Source organism: Vicugna pacos, chromosome 7 (assembly GCF_048564905.1).
Source record: "Vicugna pacos chromosome 7, VicPac4, whole genome shotgun sequence".
NCBI lineage: Eukaryota > Metazoa > Chordata > Mammalia > Artiodactyla > Camelidae > Vicugna > Vicugna pacos.
In genome coordinates this window covers 34,738,571-34,760,234 of record NC_132993.1, presented here as the reverse complement: position 1 = coordinate 34,760,234, position 21,664 = coordinate 34,738,571, and the positions used below count along the sequence as shown (strand labels likewise).

The following is a 21,664-nucleotide window of genomic DNA, read 5'->3' as shown; positions in this document are numbered from 1 at the left end:
GGCCCTTTATGACTGGCTTCTTTCATTCAGCATAATGTATATAAGGTTCATTCATGTTGTAGCATGTGTGAATGTTTCTTTTTTTTATTGCTGAATAATGTTCCACTATACAGATATATCATTTTTTAATCTATTAATCAGTTGATGGACATTTGAATTAAATTGTTTCTACTTTTTGGTAATTATGAATAGTGCTGCTATGAACATTTGTGTATAAGTTTTTGTTTAAACACCTATTTTCAATTTGTTTCAGTATATAATTAAGAGTGGAATTGCTGGCTCATATGGTAACCCTAACTTTTTGAGGAACTTCTAATCTATTTTCCATAGTTTGCACTATTGCATAGTCCACCAGCAATGATGAGGGTTCCAATTTCTCCACTTCCTCACCAACACTTGTTCTTTTACTATTTTTTAATTATAGTCATCCTGGTGGGTATGGAATGGTATCTCATTGTTGTTTTGATTTTCATTTCCCTAGTGACTACTGATGTTGAGTGTTTTCTCATGTGCTTATTGGTCATTTGCAAATCTTCTTTGAAGAAATGTTTATTCAAATGTTTTGCCCATTTTATACTTCGGTTATTTGCTTTTTTTATTAAGTTGTATGTAAGAGGTCTTTATATAACTGGCTATTATGCCCTTACCAGATATATAATTTGCAAATATTTTCTACCACCATTCTTTGGATTGTCTTTTCACTTTCTTGACAATGTCTTCTAACATGCAAAAAATTTTGTTGAAGTTTAATTTACTTGTATTTTATTTTGTTGCTTGTGTTATTGCTGTCAAATCTAAGACAGCTTTGGCTAATCTAGGGTCATGACATTTCCCCCTATATTTATCTTTAGCAGATTTATAATTACAGCTTTTACAGTTAGGACTTGGTCCATTTTGAACTAACTTTTGGATATAGTGTGAAGTAGTACTTCAAATTCCTTCATGTGCATGTGGATATCCCAGAACCATTAACTGAAAATTCTGTTCTCTCCTCATTAAATGGTATTAGCACCCATGTCAGAAATCAATTAACCATTGATGGCTTTTTTCTGGACTCAATTATATTCTATTGACCTATATGTCTCTTCCATTACCATGCTGTCTTGGTTTCTATAGCTCTGTAGTAGGTTTTAAAATTGGCAAGTGTGAGTCTTCCAACTTTGTTACTCATTTTCCAGATTGTTTTGGCTATCCTGGGACCCTGTTTATGGGTCAGGCTTTCTTGTTTCTTTTTATGTCTCATAGTTTTGTTGAAAACTGGACATTTTAAATAGTATAATGTGGCAGCTCAGGAAATCAGATTCTTCCCCAGCTCAAGGTTGGTTTGTGTTGCTACTTGTAATTGTAGTTGTTTGTTTGGTGGCATTTCTGAATCAATCCTGCAAAGACTATGTGTTTGTCAAGTGTGCCACTAATGTCTGTACTCAGTTAATAATTAGACAGTAATCTCCTTAAATATCTAGAAGCAATGAGTTTCTGAGTCTTTGCCAAGGGGCTCTGGGTAGATGTTGGGATATGCTTTTCACATTCAACTAGGTAATTTATAACTCTCTCTTAGCCTCTATTTCCTGCTTGTAAAGAGCACTTAGGTCAGAAGTAACAGCTTAGAACCTCTCAGATTTTTCCTGAAAATGTGTATAAACCTATACATGGACATGGCCTTCTAGATTCCCAAGAATGTTGAAGCTTCTCAAAGCACCTAAGAACAGCTCACCCTCGTCTTAACCTTTTTAATTAGTCTATTGTTTGCCCCACTCTCTCAAAGGGCTTAGTGTCAAAACACTGAACAAAGACCACAGTAGGAGGAGCTTTTAACATGGACTGAATTTGAGTGAAGTCAAATAAAGTCAGTTCTTTCACGTGGAAACTTTCAGGGAACTACAAGACAGGTCAACAATGACTCCTTCCTCAGAAAAAGGTTTGAGAGAGCTCCAACGGTGGTCTCCTCCTGCCTAGACTGATAATGTGGGCTGTCATTTTTCAAGGCCGCTGCAGAGCTGAGGAGCAGGACATTGAACTAAGGCAAGTTAAAGCACCAAAGAGCTCTCTGTTTTTACCAAAATTCAGTCAGTTTTCATGATTAAATGGTCCCCAAGTTGCTGCAAGCCTTTTTGTTAATTTCTAGAATTCTCTAAAAGTTGATTCTGACCATTTTTGCCAAGTTTATTTTGCTGTTACATGAAGGAGTGAACTTTCTGAGGTCTTCACTTCATTTTCACTACTGCCACCACCTATAACTTTTTATTCATTAAAACAATGTATAGATTTTAATCTTTGAAGTCAAATATGCATCTATTGGTTGGAGACTGAATTAAAGGACATCAAAGTCTTCCTGAGTGTAGAGTATGTACAATTAAAAATAAACGTTTTTAGGAAATTTTATTCAGAATAAATTTGAACACTAAAGATTTCTATTAGAATTGTCACCTGAAAAGATAGTCTATACTCAGACTGAATTTTGATGATATATTCAGCCACTCTCAGCGATATTCTACATAAGATGTTTATTTAGTAATAAATATTTCATCAAAGCCAGGCACAGAATTTTAAAAAGAGGTGCAGTAGAGTTACATGATTTCCATAGGGGACTCAGAATCATTTAAGGGTAATTTTGCCTGACATTTTCTCTGTCAAGTTATTATGTATGCCAGATGACTGAAATATTTTACATCCATATGGTCCTCTGATTTTTTCCAAGTTCTAAGTTATTACATGCTGAGTAAATCATCATCTACGTTAAAGCCAATCATATAAAAACTGTAGAAACAAGGGATTTTCATGCTTAAAACTGACACATTACAATATTTACTGAGAATCTTGAAGAAAATCCACTTCAACATTTTTGTCTCTTCCTCTTCATTTATGTAGTATGTGTTATGTTGAGTAAGTAATGATGATTGATACAGCTGGTACTTTCTGAGAGCTTTTAGATGGGAAGACAAAAAATAATAACTATTAATAAAATAACCAATAATAAAAAACCATTTAAATATAGGTAATGTATTAGGCATTCACTGAATCCTAGCTGACCCCAGAAAAAGGAGTAAGTGTCACAAAATCAGGAAAGATAACATAAGAGAGAAGACATTTAAGCTAAATTTTGCAAAATAAATAGAAACATATCATCTAAAATTAAGCCAAGAATATTCCAAAAATTGAGATGGTATACATATTTAAAGTATTATTGTTTTCTTATGCTGCATCCATTTATCTCTTTTCATCCTTAAAAATATGATTTTATTTTCAGATCCTTACCCCTCTTTCACACTGTCTCATGGGAATCTGAACACAGATCTTGAGAGGTGGGTCTAACTGGTCTAAGTTTAATGAAATGGAAATGTGACCCAACACAGATCAATGAGATGTTAAAGAAAGTTTAATGAGGGGTTTCTCAAAAAGATTTGCAGTGCCTAAGTAAAACTCGAGGGAATAATAATTACTTTTATTCCTTTATAAATTGACGTATCTAAATCTAATCTTTGGAATTTATGCAGCATCTTGCCATGCACCTAAAATTACAGCCAACACTGAAAGTGACCAAATTGAGAATGGAAAAATACCAGATCCTTGATGGTATCTTTGAGGCCTGAATCAGTCAACCCTGAAGCAACCCTACCTCTGGACCTCTATAAGTATATCTGTAACTTTACATTCTCCTAACTCATATATGCTCTGAAATACACACAGACACACAGACGTAGACACACACACACACACACACACACACACACACACACGGGATATATGTGCATATATTTAGGGATATATTTTGCATATCTCTAAATGGGTATGTCTATTTGTATGCTAAATGAGGCAAAAGTTAATTATAATATTTTACAAAGATAATTTGATATCACATTGAACAGAAGTTGTAATTAATTTCAATATACAATGAGAATACCCTACTTCTTTTTGAATCAATATTGGAAAATTACAGCTGAAGTATAGCTATCCCCTCTGTCACCTGCCTCTAGTATCATGCCATGACATATCAGAAAGTTAAAGATTTCTACCATCATGCAAAGGATTGAAAAAAGAAAACACACTATCTAGGTTCTGCATGAGCAATTATTTGATATAAAATCAAAGACATATATCACACTTTGACTCATACCTCCAAATATCCTAAAATTACTGTCTTAAAAATTTTAAATATCCAGGTCAACACTGGCCCAGAAAGAGGCATTCCCAAATCTGTCTGACTTTAGCATTATTTCCTAGAGATATGGTGACAAAATGAATGCAGACAATAGTACCTGTGTTAAAACTTCACAAAATTTCACATTACTCATCAGCCTAATTGATTAATTAAATATTTTCTGTGGTTCTACCATATATATGGCATTTTTGCTAAGCATTGGCAGTAGAGTTTTTAGTAAGATAGTAAAATTCTTGTGACTATCGATTTTAATATTTAATAAGTAAATCATTCAAAAGATAATCACAATTATTTAATTATGATAGCCATGATTATAGCAAAAGAATGGCAAAAAATAATTTCAGAGCATGCTGTAGTCATGTAACCAGAAGGGTAAATTAGCTGAAGAAGAAGAAAGAGAAGACGTTCTCCACTCCTTAGAGTTCTTCACAGTTACACAGCATGAAGCATAGTGTAATGACAGGTACAGCATCTTCAGTCACTTGAAAACACTTCTGTTAAACTATTTTTAATATTTTTCTACCTTACAAATTGTTTATGGAGGGATAGATGGACGTATTCTCCTGGACCTAGGAGGTATCAGAAGTCTCATTAAAATTATCATTTATAAAAGTGAAAAATGATTTTTTATACTCATGGAAATAAGTAGTAAAAAATTACCATCCAACATTCTTCCAGTTTTCCAACAAAGTAGTAAAGTTAAATAAAATGAGTCTCTCAGTTAGTAATTTTAAATAAATCACTGTTCACTGCAGTCCAGATATAAGTGTACTATTTACAAGACAACTGAGCTAAAAAATGATTGAAATTTAAAAAGGAAATAAATGAGAAAGCAAGGGGTTGTTTTGTTTCTTTCTCTGTTTTTGTTTAACAGTGAAGGTATCTCAGAAAATGTATCTGATACCAAAAGCTTAATCAGGTCTTTTTGAACTGAAATGAGACTCTACACAAACTTATACCACACACACACACACACACACACACACACACACGCATATGGACACACAAATCCACAGAATTAATTCTTCTGTGTTCTAAGAGGTAATTAACACAACCATTATTCTATCAAGGCTACCCTAAACTCAAAGATAAGACAAGTAGAGTCTGTGGAAGATCTTCCAGCAAACCGCTTCTGTTTTGCTTCAGAAGCTCCTATAACATTTCTCATTCGTTCTTTAGTGAAACCACCAAACTACTTAGAACAAGATATTCTGCACTTTCGAGACGTTTCAATGTCTACTCCAAGACGTAGGGGTAAAAATGTTTAACCATTTCAAATGGGCACAGTATAGACCCAGCCATATACTACTACTTTTACCTTTACCTCCAAATTTCTCTTTCCATCTGATTAGTTGATGTGGTGGTTTAAACAGCCTTCCTTCAGAGCTATACAATTGTGTCATTAGGTCTTACCATCTAGAATGATTATCACCATTTCTTAAGTGAACATCAGATCCCAGCCATTATTCCAGGAATTTTTATAAAATATCTCTAATCCTCCAAATCACCCTAGAAAACTAATACCATTTTTATTCTTTATGTAAATGACAAATCCAAACAGTCAGAAAAGCTGACTGACTTACTCTTGGCTGAGAGGAGAGAACTGTATTTCGAATTCAGGGCTCCCCAAGTAAACTCTCAAAAAGTGAAAAAATGTAACAGTTTCATATAAAAAAAATCAAGGATGGATTTCCAATTACAAAAAAGCACATATGTCTCTAATGCATTAATCACATGTTTGATATAATGGAACCTTTAAAACCTGTCAGAAGTGATTGCCTAAAGAAGACTATAGACTATTAATTGTTTTAATTATCTGAAGTAAATAAATAATAGAGAATATAATATTTAGGGTTCAAATGAGGCTAAAATGTGAAGAAGAAAGTTTTGTTTGTCTAATTTGATTTAGAATGAGGATAGTGGCAATTTTGAATGAGACAGAATTCTAAAGGAAATATTATAGGTGTCTGGATGAAACGAAAAATAGTAAAGAATGTGGAGAAAATGAAAAGGTAGTTTTTAATAATTAGAAATATAAAGCAATTACATTTTGGATAGCATAACAAGGGCAACAATACTTTGTGTGGTAAGAAAGAAATACATAGTGCAGAATGAGAGAATTCCAAGAGCAACAGAAAGAGACTAGTGGAACAGCTGACTTGTGACAGAAGCAGTAACAGTCAATTTGTTGATGCACTAGAATGTAGTCACATATACCTCTGAAATTTCAACAGAAAAAAATGGGCAGAAACTTCTAAGCAAATAGAATGTTTAAGTCCAAAGACTGATTACTGTCCAGGCAGAACCCAAATCCACTAATTCTCTCAGTCTCATGTAACCCGGTTATAAAACAACTATAAATTGCTGCTAAATATTCCCCCTAAAATTTATACTGAATCTCTAGGCACCTTGACAAAAGGGCCATCACGGCACACAGCAGTACAGAGAACTGATGAGCACTTATGTGATGGGGAAAATAGCAATGATGACTATTCTGAAAGCTTCCATCCATCAAGATTTAGTCAGAGCTCTGTAAACTATACTGCCATTTCAAGAGCAACGTGACACTGAAAATCCTCAAATTAAACTGGCAGGCATTTAGCAGTAACTATCTCCTAATGGATTTTCACTTCCATGGATTTATTCCAAATTTAGTATTTCTAAGTGAGAAGTGTGTAGCATGATTTCTCTTTGGGAGCTTGTGTGAAGAGGGGCCCCTGCTGTTCTACTTCTTTGACCAGAGCTTAGAGAAAAGCATTGCACAGGCTGATACAGAAGAGAACGTAGAAGTGTGCACGACTGTCACTTGTTGTCACCTGAGCTGTACTTCATGTATAGTTGTGCTGACTAACACATGAATGGAATAATGCACACTAAAATTCTAATAAAAGGTCCTCACTCTACATATGCACTGGCTGCATTTCAAGATAAATTAACTGCCCCTCTTTTTTTTAAATTCTCAAGCAGAAAGCCTACATATTGAAATTTACATTAATGTAGTTTATAAACCATACATTCAACCATGGATATTTTTTTCCTTCTTAATATTAGAAGCCTTTTAGCTGACTAGATAATTTGGTTTTTTATTTTTAAGAGAAATAAAAAACAGAAAAATCATAACCTCCTATTAGTCCTGTCTCTTGTTAAAAGTTGAAGCTTTAAATTTAAGAAAGAAAAAACCATATGATATCACTTATATATGGAATCTAGAGAAAAAAAAAAAGACAAATGACCTTATTTACAAAACAGAAACAGACTATAGAAAACAAACTTATGGTTATCAGGAGGGAAAGGCAAGAGGGAAGGGATAAATTGGGAGTTTGGGATTTGCAGATACTACTATATATAAAATAGATAAACAACAAGATCATACTGTATAGCTCAGGGAATTATATTCAATATCTGTAGTAACTTACGGCAAAAAAGAATATGAAAACAAATACATGTATGTTCATGTATGACTGAAGCATTATTATGCTGTACATCAGAAATTGACACAACATTGTAAACTGACTATACATACATACATATGTGTGTGTGTGTGTGTGTGTGTGTGTGTGTGTGTGTGTATACACAAAAATAATTTAAGAACTTTCTTAGTTTGGATTCTGGGGAAAACAGAGCTGGAAGGGAGAATGGATACACTAACACTTTATTCGGAAAGTGTAAACCCAGGGCAGCAAGAGCGTGGAAATGGGGAAGTGAAGTACGGCAAGGTATCAAGCAAGTGCTACCATGCTGGCAACTGCTTTGCAATGAGCCATGAAGAGGGGCATAGCAGTTCACCCAGCAAAGACATCCACTTGGCCTCAAGATGAATCCATGAAAGGAGAAAAAAATGCATCGTATCTTTCTAATTCTCCCATTTTCTTGTTTCCCAGTGGTTGACACTTGCACAACTGGGAAGTAATTCCCTTGCACTTCCATGTTACATCATTGGGCCCTTTCAATTGCTGTTTCAGACATCAGATACCATGTTCTACAATGTGTTGTTTCATTCAAATCCAAAAGAAATGGAAGGTGATAGAATCTCAGGGCATGTGGCTGGCCACTGTGCTACATGGGAGCAGCTAAAGGTAACAGCCAAGGCTGGGGGAATGACTGGTCAGCCCCAGATGGGAGAAACTTTAGAGTCCAAAGGAATTGGTTAGGCACTTGAAGCAGGGCGAGTAGCTGAGAAGATGCCGAGGAATCCCAGGAAGTGCATACAATTTGAATCTGATATAAAGAACAATAAATTACAAACACACACAAAAATAATTATAATAATGAGGATTTATATTTGCTGAATATTAAATAAAACATACCCAGTATTGCTGTTTTGTAAGGATTTGTCAAGTAAATGACTAGAGTCGGAAGAAACAAGGAAAATTGCTTCCTAAGTCAACAATGAGAAACTAGGAAGTGATTTGCTAACTCTTGCTTGGATTTGGAGGGGTTACTGGTTTGGGATGTTATATTTGTTTTAACTTTTGGAGTACAGGAATTTGACTGAAATGTTTACTGTAAGAAATTGTAAGAATGGATAGAAGGTAACTACCACCTGATGGAAAATGATAGTTGTAAGTCATGAAACTATAGCACAACTGGTTTCTACTTGATAGCAGATAGTGAAAATAACAGAAAAAACCTCTGTTACAAAAAATTCTCTCATTTTCATCATTCAACAAAATTGATTTGAAATAAAAACCTACCAGGTTAAATGCCTCACAAAATTCTTTTAAGTTTTGGCACTGTGTTAGGAGTTTACTTCCACATACAAGTTAGTTTTGTTTTCTCTAGTTGTGTATTTCTCCAGAGATAAAGTTAGAGATAGAAAATTTTATAAAGATGCTCACTTGACTGGTTCCTATACTGAGCTAAAATATTCAGCACTTTCAAAACATGTATTTATAATTCTATTAGAATATTTTGGAGGCAGGCAAAAGAACTCTCTTCTGAGAGTAGGCAATATATCATTAATGGTTCTGCCTAACATACACTACAGCCTCATTATCATATACCCCGTATTTGTGAATTCACCAACTCACTAAAATATATTTATAACCCAAAAATCAATACTCAGGGCACTTTCATGGATATTCATGTACATACAGAATAGAGAAAAATTTGAATTGTCCGATGTGTATGTTGCCAGCTGATATGAAACAAGGCAACACTCTGCCTTCTTGCTTCAGCTTATTCTGTAACCAAGTGTCCTTCTAACAATATATTTAGTGCCACATTTTCTACATTTTTTTGTGCAATTCATTGGTGATTTCACTGTTTTAAATGGCCCTAAAGCATACTGCTGACCTACCACCTAGTGCTACCAAGCACAAGAAGGCTATGATGTGACTTAACAAAGAAAATAGGCATGTTAGATAAGTTTCATTCAGGCATGATTATGATGCTCTTGGCCCTGAGTTCAATGTTAGCAAATCATCAATATATATTAAATAAGATCTTTAAACAGAAACACACATAAAATAAGGTTAGGTATTAATCATCTGATGAACATGTTGTGACCAGAAGCTCACAGGAACTTAACTCTGAATTTTCTCTAGGAGCAATAATTCAGTATATGATAATTCAGTGTTTTGGTGACTTTATAGAATAAAATTCCTAAGAATAATAAAAATTGACTGTATTTGGGGAAAGAAAAAGGAAACAGCTGAAAATCTTTTAAGATCATTCCAAACTTTATTTGAAGATTTGATTTGGGTGAGATCTAACAGTGATGGATTGCAGAACAGAAGAGAGCTAAACGTTCTGTCAATTCCATTCTTCTTTTGCTCTCTTCCTTACACAGTGTTCATAGACTAATTAACAGAATATACTTAGGATGATGATGGCAAGAGAAGGTCCAATAAATAGCATTCATCTTCTCAGGCTCAGAACTAATTGAGAGGTATATACAAGCAACAGATAAGAGTTCAAAATGTGAGCTTTATTTCTGACAAAAGCTGCATGAATGAGTATGCGTTAGATGCTCAGCTAAATGGGCTTTCTAGCACTGAATCCCCAGATTCAGATGCACTCATCCATCCAGGCACAAGCAGTGCTAACAAATTGCAGTGATCCCTTAAACAGGGTCACAATCTTGTTAGCAAATTTATAGGCTGGAAGGAAAAAAAAAATGAGAAATGCTCCTCTAAAATAAAATAAGCCAAAAAGTAAAAGTCAGGAAGATTGAGCTGATATTGTTCTCATCAAATAGATAATTCACCCCTTCTCCTCTGGGGAAGAATGAATGCTGTAAGGTTCCCAACTTGCCATCCTCCACATGGAATCAGGAAGTGACAGAAAGGAGGGCTTTTACCACAATCTCAGGAAACATTTTCTTGCATTGTAAAAACAAGTTATTTAACAAAATTCTGATTGCACGATGTATCATAACAGATCTACTGACTTCTAAGAAAAAGCTGGCAATCACCATAGAAGGAATGCTCATTTAGAACTTTAAGTGTCTTAAAATGTCAAGTCTCAAATTCCTCTAGACAAATCAGATTAACAGGCTAGCTTTAATTAATATAGAATGAATAATTCCTTCATTTTATAAAAATTAATATTACTGTAGTCTAAACATGTACCATGCACTAAGAATGCATGGTGAAATGTCAGTAACTACTATCTAAACTGGATGAGGTTTTGTCTGTTCAAACTGACAAGAAATGCATCCTAGAAGGAATTAATCTGTCACAATTACTGAATTTTACAAAGTCACAACCATAAAAAAAAAATATAGTTGGACACTCACAGTTTTTAAAACCCAGTTACAATTACTGTTCTCAATAATTCAAAGCTAAATTTTAACTAATTCTTCATAAATGCAATTAATTAATTAATAGAATATGGCTCTACTAACTAGTCAGATAAATGTGTTTTGTACAATAGTGTAACTGCACTCCTACTTTTCTTTTTTTTTTAGTGCCTCGCTGTGTCCTGATTTAGGACTTCCCAGACCCAGCCATCAATGATCTGCTGATTTACATAAACTTGTACCTAAGCTAGATGTTCCATAGAGGTTTTTTTAGATTTCGGCTTGCAATATCTCATATTAAGTTAAATATCAAGTATGTTTTGGTTTACAATGTAATGTGTCGTGAAATAGAGGTCATTCTATAACAATAATCTAGAATTGGTTAGAAAAATATTTTTACTTGCTAACTTACCTTTCAAAATGCAATAAAGTAATTGAGTTGTAGAAATTAAACTCCTACTCCTTTAACTCTATCTAAAATAAATATTAGTAAGGAAATAAAACATAAGCTTTCCCCTTGTGATACAAGAGAGTTGAGAAAAGAGGACCACAAAATAGCTAGGGCTGTTCCCCTGGAGAACAAAAGGAGCAGTGTACCCTAGGCATAAAGTAGAGCTGCGGTATTTCAGTTTACGCCCACTATGTTTATGTGACATTCATGAGACATGCAGTTCACCCAGATCTTTAGGAAGGCAGCCAACATCACAGAGACTGTAAGATCATATCCTCCTCTGGGTCTAGGGGTGGGAGAATGAGGAAATTAGCAGTGATGTTACTTCCTCTCTATTCACATTATCCCAATATAAATTTTTGTCTTCCTTTCTTAAGTGTCAAGTGTATGAAAACAAAACAAACAAATAAACAAAAAAGGGAAATCTATAGAAGGTAAATTTTATTTTTATTTTCCTTATTTTTATACTATCTGATTTCTCAAATATCTAAGTTAAACTGATGCCTCTGATTTGTGTGAGGGGTGCAGAAATAAAAGAGATTCTATTTTCACCAATTTAACATCATGTCTGTTTTAAAAAAGGTCACATATTGTATGATCCCATTTGCTTGAAATATTCAGAATCGGTAAATACATAAAGACAGAATGCAAACTAGTGGTTGCCAGGGACTGAGGGAGGGATGAAGCGGGAAATAAGTGCTTAATGGGTATGGGGTTTTATTTAGGAGTGATAGAAATGTTTTGAACTAGAAAGATGTGTTGTTTGCATAACATTGTGAATTTAATTAATGCCACCGTAGTGTTCACTTTAAAATGGTTAATTTCTTATTATATGAATTATATATCAACTAACATTTTCTACATGGATATATAGTGAAACTTGTTATTTTCAAAAATTAAAGAAAAGTGAGTTACTTTAGGAGTAATGATAATCAATAAATGACCAAAATCTGAAAAGCTACAGTAATCCTAGAATCATAAAGAAAATAAACAAGAAAAAAATTTTTATTTTTAATTCATTTTGTTTGAGAGGAAAGGCAAAGACTGTTGAGGCAAGCTACATAAGGAAGGACTTCTTGCGAAGAAAATAGCAAGAGCAAAATCAGCCTGCAGTGGGACCTTGGATTGGTACTGTGAGAAATAAAGAAAAATATCAGTATTTAATATCATATGGAGCCTTCTCAGCAGTACTTATCACTCATTATAATAGGACGGTTAAGCGTTCTCATGATCCCCTGGTCAATATACAAAATTTCCAGAGAGAAAGGATATAGCATGTATGGCTTTACCCATATGTAAAATGTCTTAGTACAAAATGACAGTAGAAAAATAAGAAAAGAAGCCATGACTAAAAATATTCAATCAACAACTTCCACCACTTCCATATTTTATTTTCTATCCCCAAGTTATCCCCAGAAACTCATAATTTAGGCTTCCCAAATTACCTGCATTTTATGAATACTAACATGATTTTTATATGTATGTGCATGCATGATTACACAGACACACAGTCAAAAGCAGCAACATTCATTCTTATTTAAGAACCTTCTAAGCACCACACAAATTGACTACTTCACTACTTTTATACAAGAGGAAATATTAAGCCAGAGTAGAAATTGGCACAGATGCAGATAAAACAGTCAATCCAGAGACAATGTATGAGAAGACTTAGGTTAACTCCCCAGAGAATTTAAGCAAGATAAATTACAGGCTTCTGCAGAATGCATTAGAGGTATGTCAGCTGTCGGCAGATGCTTTTCAAATGAAAGCCTTGTTCAAAATGAGGGATCTATGTGATACTAAAAGGATGCCAAGTAACACCAGTATGTCCTGGAATTGCAGATACTACTTTTATCTCACGGGTGGGAGCAGTTGGCTTCCTGGAAGATCAGTGGTTCTATCAAAAACATTGTTTGAAAATTATGGGAAAAAAAGAGAACAGTACAACATATTAATGCTCACCATATGACAAACCATATGCCATTGACATTCCTCAAACCATATTTCCAAGAAACACTGATAGAAGAACTAATGTAGAATACTGCAGCATATTTTATTTAGGAAAACTCATAGAACCAGATTTTTAGTTTAGTTGTCACTATGGTTAAGACCCTCCAACAAGGCAAAGCAATTTGGTAATAATCTATCATACTAAGCATCTATTTAAAACTCTATTTTTCATCACAAAAACCAGCTCTTGTGATGAATTTTAAGCTATAAAACTGAGGTTTAAAACTAAAGGAAAAGACCACCAGGAATTAAGTCATCTGCTTCAAGTTTTCATTCTCACTGAAGTAACTAAAATAGAATAGCAGGGGAAAGTCTGTATGGTCATTCTAAGCCAAGAAAAGTAACCACTCATATTTCAAACAGAGTATTGTATTAGTTTTCCATAGCAATGTAACAACTTTATCACCAGTTTAATGGCTTAAAATAGCAACCATTCGATACCTTATAGTATCTGTGGTCCAAGCCTGGCTCAATGGGATTCTCTGCTTTGAATCTCACAAGGCTAAAAATAAGGTGTCAGCCTGTCTTTATTCCTTTCTGGAGCTTGTGTGTACGTGTGTTTTTTCCCCCTAAGCTTATTCAGGTTACACCCTCCTATCCTAGATCCCTGATCTTCTCTATAGGAAGTTCACATAAGTTTATAACGTAGTGCCCCTTTCTAGTAGGTTAGCAGGAGACTACTCATCTTCTGCTTCAACTTCTTTTTAAAGGGCTTGCCTGATTTTTCAGTCTCACCCAAGAAAGTCTCACTTTTCATTAACTCAGAGTAAACTGACCAGTAATGCTGTCATAGGATTGATACCCATTCCCTTTAAAGGGGAGACAATTTTATAGGGTATGTTCACCAAGGTATGGGAATCCTGGAGGCCACCTTATAAGTCTACCTACAAAGCATTAATGAAGAATGTAAGGAAAGTAAGACAACATTTAGGGAAGAATTAACTAGACTTAGATCCACTGTATTTGAAGTAAGTAGAAAGAATATATATTGAAGACAGAGAGAGAGAGAGAGAGAGACAATTTTCCCTCAGAGTTCATGGTTTTCCTGTGACACTGCAGTTTCATAAAGAGAGGCAGGACTATGAAGCTGGATGACTTTAACAATATTCTTCCTTTGCTGAACTGTCCATCATCACCTTCCTCGTGATAATTCTAAGAATTCTAGAATTGCATGCCTTCACTTTATCACCACTTTCCTTGCTTTAACTTGTGCAATTACTTTTGCAGAGGGATGGATAAAACTGATGTTCCATCTTTAACTCATGTATTCACTTGATATGCTGAAATTGAATGGGTGAATGTAGATGATTGCTCATCAGGCTTAACTCTAAAATTCCCTTGTTTAACATCTCTATATAAATGTTTTATGGCTTTAAATTTAGAAGGATTCATTTTCATTCTAAGCCTTTCAAATTTGTCTGGCCCATGAACAAGCTAAGATCCAATTAGCTGTTTTAAGTATCTAAATAAATAAATAGAATATTGGATCCTAATATATAAATGTATTATTAGGGTTTAACTTGAGAGAGAACTAAGATTTAGAAATAAATCTTGTTTAAATTAAAACCCTTCAATCATTTCCATTGGAGATTAAAAAAAGAACTATTTTCTTCTCTGTCATCTTATAAATCCCCTTTTACACAACGACTCTTTGAATTGCTAATCATTTCATTTTTGTTTACAAACACTTTCATACAAAAATTAAAATAATAGGATAATAAAATAATCGTCTTTTGTTTAAATCATCACATTACAGAAACAGAACTACAGTTTGAGATTATTAAAAATAATCTACTTCACATTTCTTATTTGCTATAAGCAAATTTAACATTAAAATAATAAACTCTTCAGATGAAGGCACTGAGACAAGATCAGCACATTATGTAGAAATCATCTACATCTAAATTGTCTAAAGAAAGAATCTTAAGATACAATAAATTATTTAAAAATCAATAAAATATCTTGAAAAATGTTGATTCTATCTTATTCTACAAGAATTGTGATTTCCTAATTCCATTTGGATCTAGTTTTGGGAAACTGGCACAGTGGAAGGTTCAGATGGGTCAAGAGCAACCTAGCTTTTCACAAGTCTCTACCAGTTTGGCCTTAGCATTTAATAGCTCCGAAGCAAAAAGAAAATAAAAATAAACTAGAAACATTAGAAATCAGCACAGTTCCAGACTCTAAGTAGTGGCATAAATGTATATTCTGGACGAACAAGCAAAGTTTTGCCAGTCTCCCACCCTCCAACCCTCTGGCTCCAGCTTATCCTTATAATACCATGGGAAAAAAAGGGGGGAGGGGGAATGGATCCTCAAACACTCTAGATCTTGCTGAAAGAGTTGGGCCATGAAAGGTCCTCTCATGAAATAATCTTGCTTTTAGTAATTTGATTGTATTTGTGGAATGACAATTCTGTAAGACAGAGATAGGGTCCCAGGCAATAATTCCTTTAATCCTCAAAGGTTATCCGATGTCCTTCAGAGATGCCACTGAAAGATCATCAGTAGTAATCAAATTGGAGAGATTATTCTTGACTTTATAGGAAAGATCTATTTCGTTTTCATTTCATTTTCTAAATAAGAATCTATAGGACTCAGAAAAAGTCAATTCTTCTGAAGGATTAGATTCTTTTTGTGGTTCTTTATTGAACTCATTTTCAAAAGGCTGTTTGATTTCTAAGCCAGTTTCTTATGGTTGTTTTTACGTGCAATGATTCATCAACTGCCATGTGCCCCTCAGATAAATTTTAAAACTGCTTGTCCCCCATAACAGGCAGAGTCTTATTTTTAACAGAAATAATTGAAAAGGCACCAGCAGCTTCTTGAGAGCTCTGACTGTGCCATTGCAAGAACACCATTTCCTGAATCAAGTTACTAAGAGAGCAGCATGAGAAATAGGTTCTGAGCAATATATTTTTCAGGGGAATAAGTGGATACCAGGTAATATTTGGAGTGTACTCTGATCTTCAAACAAGGGGAAGTATATAAAATAACCTTCCAGTTGTTTACCAGCATCTTTTCTGGTTCCATCTGTTTGTTCATGAATCCAATTATTTCAGGAAAATAGGTAAGGTCTTGCTCACTGAAATTCTTTATTGTATAGTGTCAACATTATCTATCCTGACCAATCTATTGTTAACCCATGCTTATCTATGGGGCAATGATAATTTCCACAGTGTAAGAACTGGGTCTCAGAAGGCATTGCTATTACTTTATAATACATTTGTGCACTTTTTTGTGACTCCTTTATTTCAGCTATTCAAGCAGGCAAGCATATATTCTACATATGGTAAGAAGAATGAGTTTATTTGAATGAAAATGTATTGTTTTGTAACAAACAAAGCAAGAGAATGAGTTTGTTCTTCCATATTTAGTTATTTATGTGGAGAAAAATGTGCCCTTGAGAAAACTGGTAATGGAGGCAGGTACAAGCAAAACATGACTAGCCCAAAATTCCAAAGCTGCAGCTCGAATAGCAACTATTTTCATTGACTCTTGCACATAAAAAGATGTAGATCTTGAGTTGTTGAAGATCATGCCTTATACCACTGGTTTCGTCACTTGAGTTCTTCAGTTCTTTTCCTCTGCCTGCACCTTCCTTTTCCCCTTTTATTCCTTTTCTTCTACCTAATTCACTGTAAAGTCTTATTACTGGGAGAAAAGACTGTAAGCTGAAAAGTGGTATTGGTGAGAATGAGACTAGGATTATTTTTCCTTCTTCAAGTTGAATTGTAACTTCAGAGTGGCACAGTAAAAAAAAATTAGAAATACCCTGTTCTAGTTTTCTAAGAAAATTGCTTCAGGACATTTTCTAAGACCAATACATTAATAGTAGAGCTTATTAAGACTTTGCTACCATTAGTCCATACTTTTTTAAACATACAAATGGAATGGCCTGTCAGACTTATCAGTCTGTGTTTTTTTTAACCAGATTAAACTGGTAAATGATAAAGTTTCTTTTCTTTATTAATCTGTTTTTGCATAAACAATCTCAGTAAAATGGTTTATGAAGTACATCGTATTTATAACCTGTCCATGGGGGGTTCTGAAAATGAAAATACTCAGTCTCATAGTAATCATCTCTGAAAGTATACTATTTTATCCTGTTAAAACTGTTGTAAATTGGAAAAATGTACATTTTATTTTAAATAGCATTTCAAATTTTACCTTGATCTTTAATTAATTTGAGTGTTTATTTAATTCCTTTAATGATTCCATGGATAGTCTATCATTCCTAAAATGTTCATGCATGTTTATATAGAAACAAGAAATAAAATGGATGACAGAAGGCATATTGAAAAAATTCCAAGTGACTTCTTGGATATGTAAATAAATAGTTGAATTAGTTTCTGACCATCACAATGATAAATTACATCCTTATTTCAAAGGCTTTAGGTCAAGTAAACAAAATTCTGTTTGCTCCATCTCTTCTTACACTTTGGCTTCTCTCTCATAAGTTCTATGTCATATTATTAAAAGAAAAATTAAATCATTCCCTAGAATCTAAATTAACCAAGTTTTAAATGTTATTTTGTCATGAGTTATCCATGACTTCTAAATAGATCTAAAAGTAAGTGTATTTTTACATATCCATTTCATCAGTTTCATATATATACATATTAACTTTTTGTTGGTAATTCTCTTTACTATGGCAACAACAACAAAATCCCTCTCTTTTTCTTACCAAGTTAAATGTCTGCCTATGCTATTTTTCTAAAAACTCGTGCTTAAGATCAAGCTCTTAATAATTTAATACTTAAAACACTTCATAAAACAACAAATATATGAATATTTCACATAGTATATAGAGATACCTTGTTTTATTGCACTGCACTTTATTGTGCTTCATAGATACTGAGTTTTTCACAAATTGACGGTTTGCAGCAACCTTGTATCAAGAAAGTCTATCAGTGCTATTTTTTTAGCAGCATTTACTCACTTTGTGTCTCTGTCACATTTTGGTAATTTTTGTAATATTTCATTTCTTTTTCATTATTGTTATACTTGTTTGATCTGTGGTCACTGATCTTTGAGTTACTACTGTGGTTATTTTGGGACACCACGGACTGCACCCATATAAGTCAGCAAACTTAATCGATAAATGCATGTGTTCTGACTGCTCCACTGACTGGCCAGCCTCCCATCTCTCTCAGCAGCAAGTGCTTATGTAGAAGCTGCAGCAAGTTATCCAGAAGATCTAACTAAGATAATAAATGAAGGTGGCTAGACTGAGCAACAGATTTTTGATATAAATGAAACAGCCTTACATTGGAAGAAAATGCCATCTAGGACTTTCATAGCCAGAGATAAGTCAATGCCTGGGTTCAAAGCTTCAAAGGACAATATGCCTCTCTTGTTAGGGGCTAATGCAGCTAGTGACTTTAAGTTGAAGCCAATGCTCATTCACCATTCCAAAAATCCTAGGACCCTTAAGAATTATGCTAAATCTACTCTGCCGGCACTCTATAAATGGAAATACAAAGCCTGAATGATAGCACATCTGTTTACCACATGGTTTCCTGAATATTCTAAGTCCACTGTTGAGACCTATTGCTCAGGGGAAAAAAATCCTTTCAAAACATTACCGCTCACTGACAATGCTCCTGGTCACCCAACAGCTCTGATGGACAAGACTCACGCTGATTTCCTGCCTGCTAACACAACATCCATCGGTAGTCCATGGATCAAAGAGTTTTTTCAACTTTCAAGTCTTATTATCTAACAAATACATTTTGTAAGGCTATAGCTGCCACAGATAGTGATTCCTCTGAAGGATATAGGCAAAGGAAATTGGAGCCCTTCTGGAAAGGATTCACCATTCAAGATGCCATTTAGAATATTTGTGACTGATGAGAAGAGGCCAAAATATCAACACAAACAGGAGCCTGAAAGAAGTTGATTCCAATCCTTATGCATGACTCTGCATGGAGTTCAAGACTTCAGTAGAGGAAGTAACTGCAGATATGATAGAAATAGCAAAAGAGTAAAAATTAGACATAAAACCTGAAGATATGACTGAATTGCTATACTCTCTTGATAAAACTTATAGATGAAGAGGCACTTCTTATGGATGAGCAAAGAAAGTGGTTTCTTGAGATGGAATCTACTCCTGGTGAAGATGCTACAAAAATTGCCAAAATGACAACAAAGGATTTAGAATATTACATAGGCTTAGTTGATAAAGTGGCAGCATGGTTTGAAAGGACTGACTCCAGTTCTGAAAGAAGTTCTACTGTGGGTAAAACACTATCAAACATTGTATGCTACAGAGAGACAGCTCACGAAAGGAAGAGTCAATTCATGCAGCAAATTTCACTATCTTTTTTTTAAAAAAATTACCACAACCAACCCAGCTTTCAGCAACCACTACCCTGATCAGTCAACAGCCAGCAGTGATTATGACCCACCAAAGGTTCAGATGACAGTCAGCATTTTTTAGCAATAAGGTATTTTTAAATTAAGATAAGTGCATTGTTTTATGAGATATAATGCTATTGTATACTCAACAGACTACATTACAGTGTAGACAAAACTTTTATATGCACTAGGAAGCCAAAAAATTTGTGTGATCCACTTTATTGCCATATTGGCTTTATGGTGGTGGTCCGGAACCACACCTGGAATATCTCCAAGGAATGCCTGTATAACATATTACCTATGAACATCTTATGGACATCTCATATGAGTGTCATAAAAACCACACAAGATAAGTTAGTTAATATTATTATTTCACCATTTGATAGGTAAGAAAAGTGAGATTATAAGAAGTAACAGTTATTTTTCTTAAGATCACTTAGCTGTTAAGTATCAGAAGAAAAACAACAAATGCAGGTATTTAGCCCAAAATTTCAGTATGCATCAATTTCTGATGGAATATGCAAATATAAAGATAAATGAGATATGTTCCCCCCAGGAGCTCAAAATCTGCTGCCACAGAATTGTGCTTAGTGTTCTGTGGTGAAAACAAATAGTAGGAGCTTTTAATTCAGTTTGACTTGGTCTGAAAGAATTACTGAAAACTATCATCCTGAACTGCGGCTTCAAGACTGAGTAAGAATTTGCCAGGTAAAGTCTATAGGAACAGGAGAGGAATATTCTTTCCCAAATGACAAAACAACACATTGCAGTAAGGGGAGTAGATTCAATTTCACAAAGATGGAAGAGGCATGAAACAAAGTGTCAATGGACGAGATGGACAGTTAAGGTAACTGAGGAACTGAGCAACACGTTTTTTATCTGGTATGTTATAAGTAACTATTAACTGGTTTTAAGAAATTAAGAGTAACATACACATCTTTTCAGTAGATTTTCTGGCAAGTGTGAATATATTTGAGGGAATGAGCCTGGAGGCAGGGGGTCCAGGTAGTTGTCTGTACAAATTACCTAGTAAGAGATGATAAAGGCCTGAACTAGGATAACAGGAGTAGGATTGGATGGGAAAAGATGTTTAAGTGAGGTGGAGTTTACAAATGATTGGATTTGGGAATGAGTAACATAGAGGATTCAAAGTGGATAGAGTAAAGGAAAGATAGAGGGCTCCCCAATGGAATGAAGGAACACATGGAAAGGCAGTTTTAGGAAAGACAATATGTTTAACTTGGGACAGAATTAATGATATTTAACATGTTCTTGTGAATACAGACCTTCAGAATAGCAAGTGCAAAACTGGGTACTATATATTTGAAAGTCACCTAATGTTTGTGAACATTAAAAATGAGAGTAAATTATATCTCTCAACAATTTCATTTCACATGAGAAGGGCAATGAGCAGAAAAAAGAAAACTGAAGAACACTAAGAATTAAGTACCCAACCAAAAAACAAAAAACTCAGAAAATATGAGGAATGAATGGAACAGTATCAGAAGCAGAGTTTCAAGAAGAAAGGGGTGGTCAATAATTTCAAATACAGAAAGAGTTTCAGTAACTGAAAGTGGTATTTGGATTTGGCAATGGTTAGAACATTTTTTGGTAAAAAGTCATCTTTAGAGGTTTGCTCCTCCTTTGAATTGTCTGCAGAAATGCTTCTTTTCACTAGTACTACTGAATTATGACTGTTTTTCTTGCCTTATAAATTCTGCAATGAGGTACAGAGAATGACGTAAGTAAGATGAGGATTCCCTGGCCCCCCTCACTGTCCACTTCGGTCTTGGCAGTTTCCACTCTCAGTTTGAATCCTTGAATGGAAATATAATGTTCAATGAACAACCTCTGACTGTAGAATTCTTAAACCAAGCCAGTAAGTCAGATGCAGTCTATAATTCAGCTCTGTATGGAGAACTATATATCCCAAAATGCACAGC

At 34.4% G+C, this 21,664-nt stretch overlaps 1 long non-coding RNA gene across 1 annotated transcript in view; it reads right to left on the bottom strand.

The window, feature by feature from the left end:
* Positions 1-2,545: 2,545 nt before the first annotated feature.
* LOC140697375 (uncharacterized) overlaps positions 2,546-21,664 on the bottom strand; it is a 60,768-nt gene continuing 41,649 nt past the window's right edge. The window contains exons 2-3 of the long non-coding RNA XR_012074343.1: positions 4,683-4,728; positions 2,546-2,923 (exon numbers count right to left, since the gene is read on the bottom strand). This is a non-coding gene — a long non-coding RNA (uncharacterized lncRNA). The remainder of the gene's footprint in view (positions 2,924-4,682; positions 4,729-21,664) is intronic.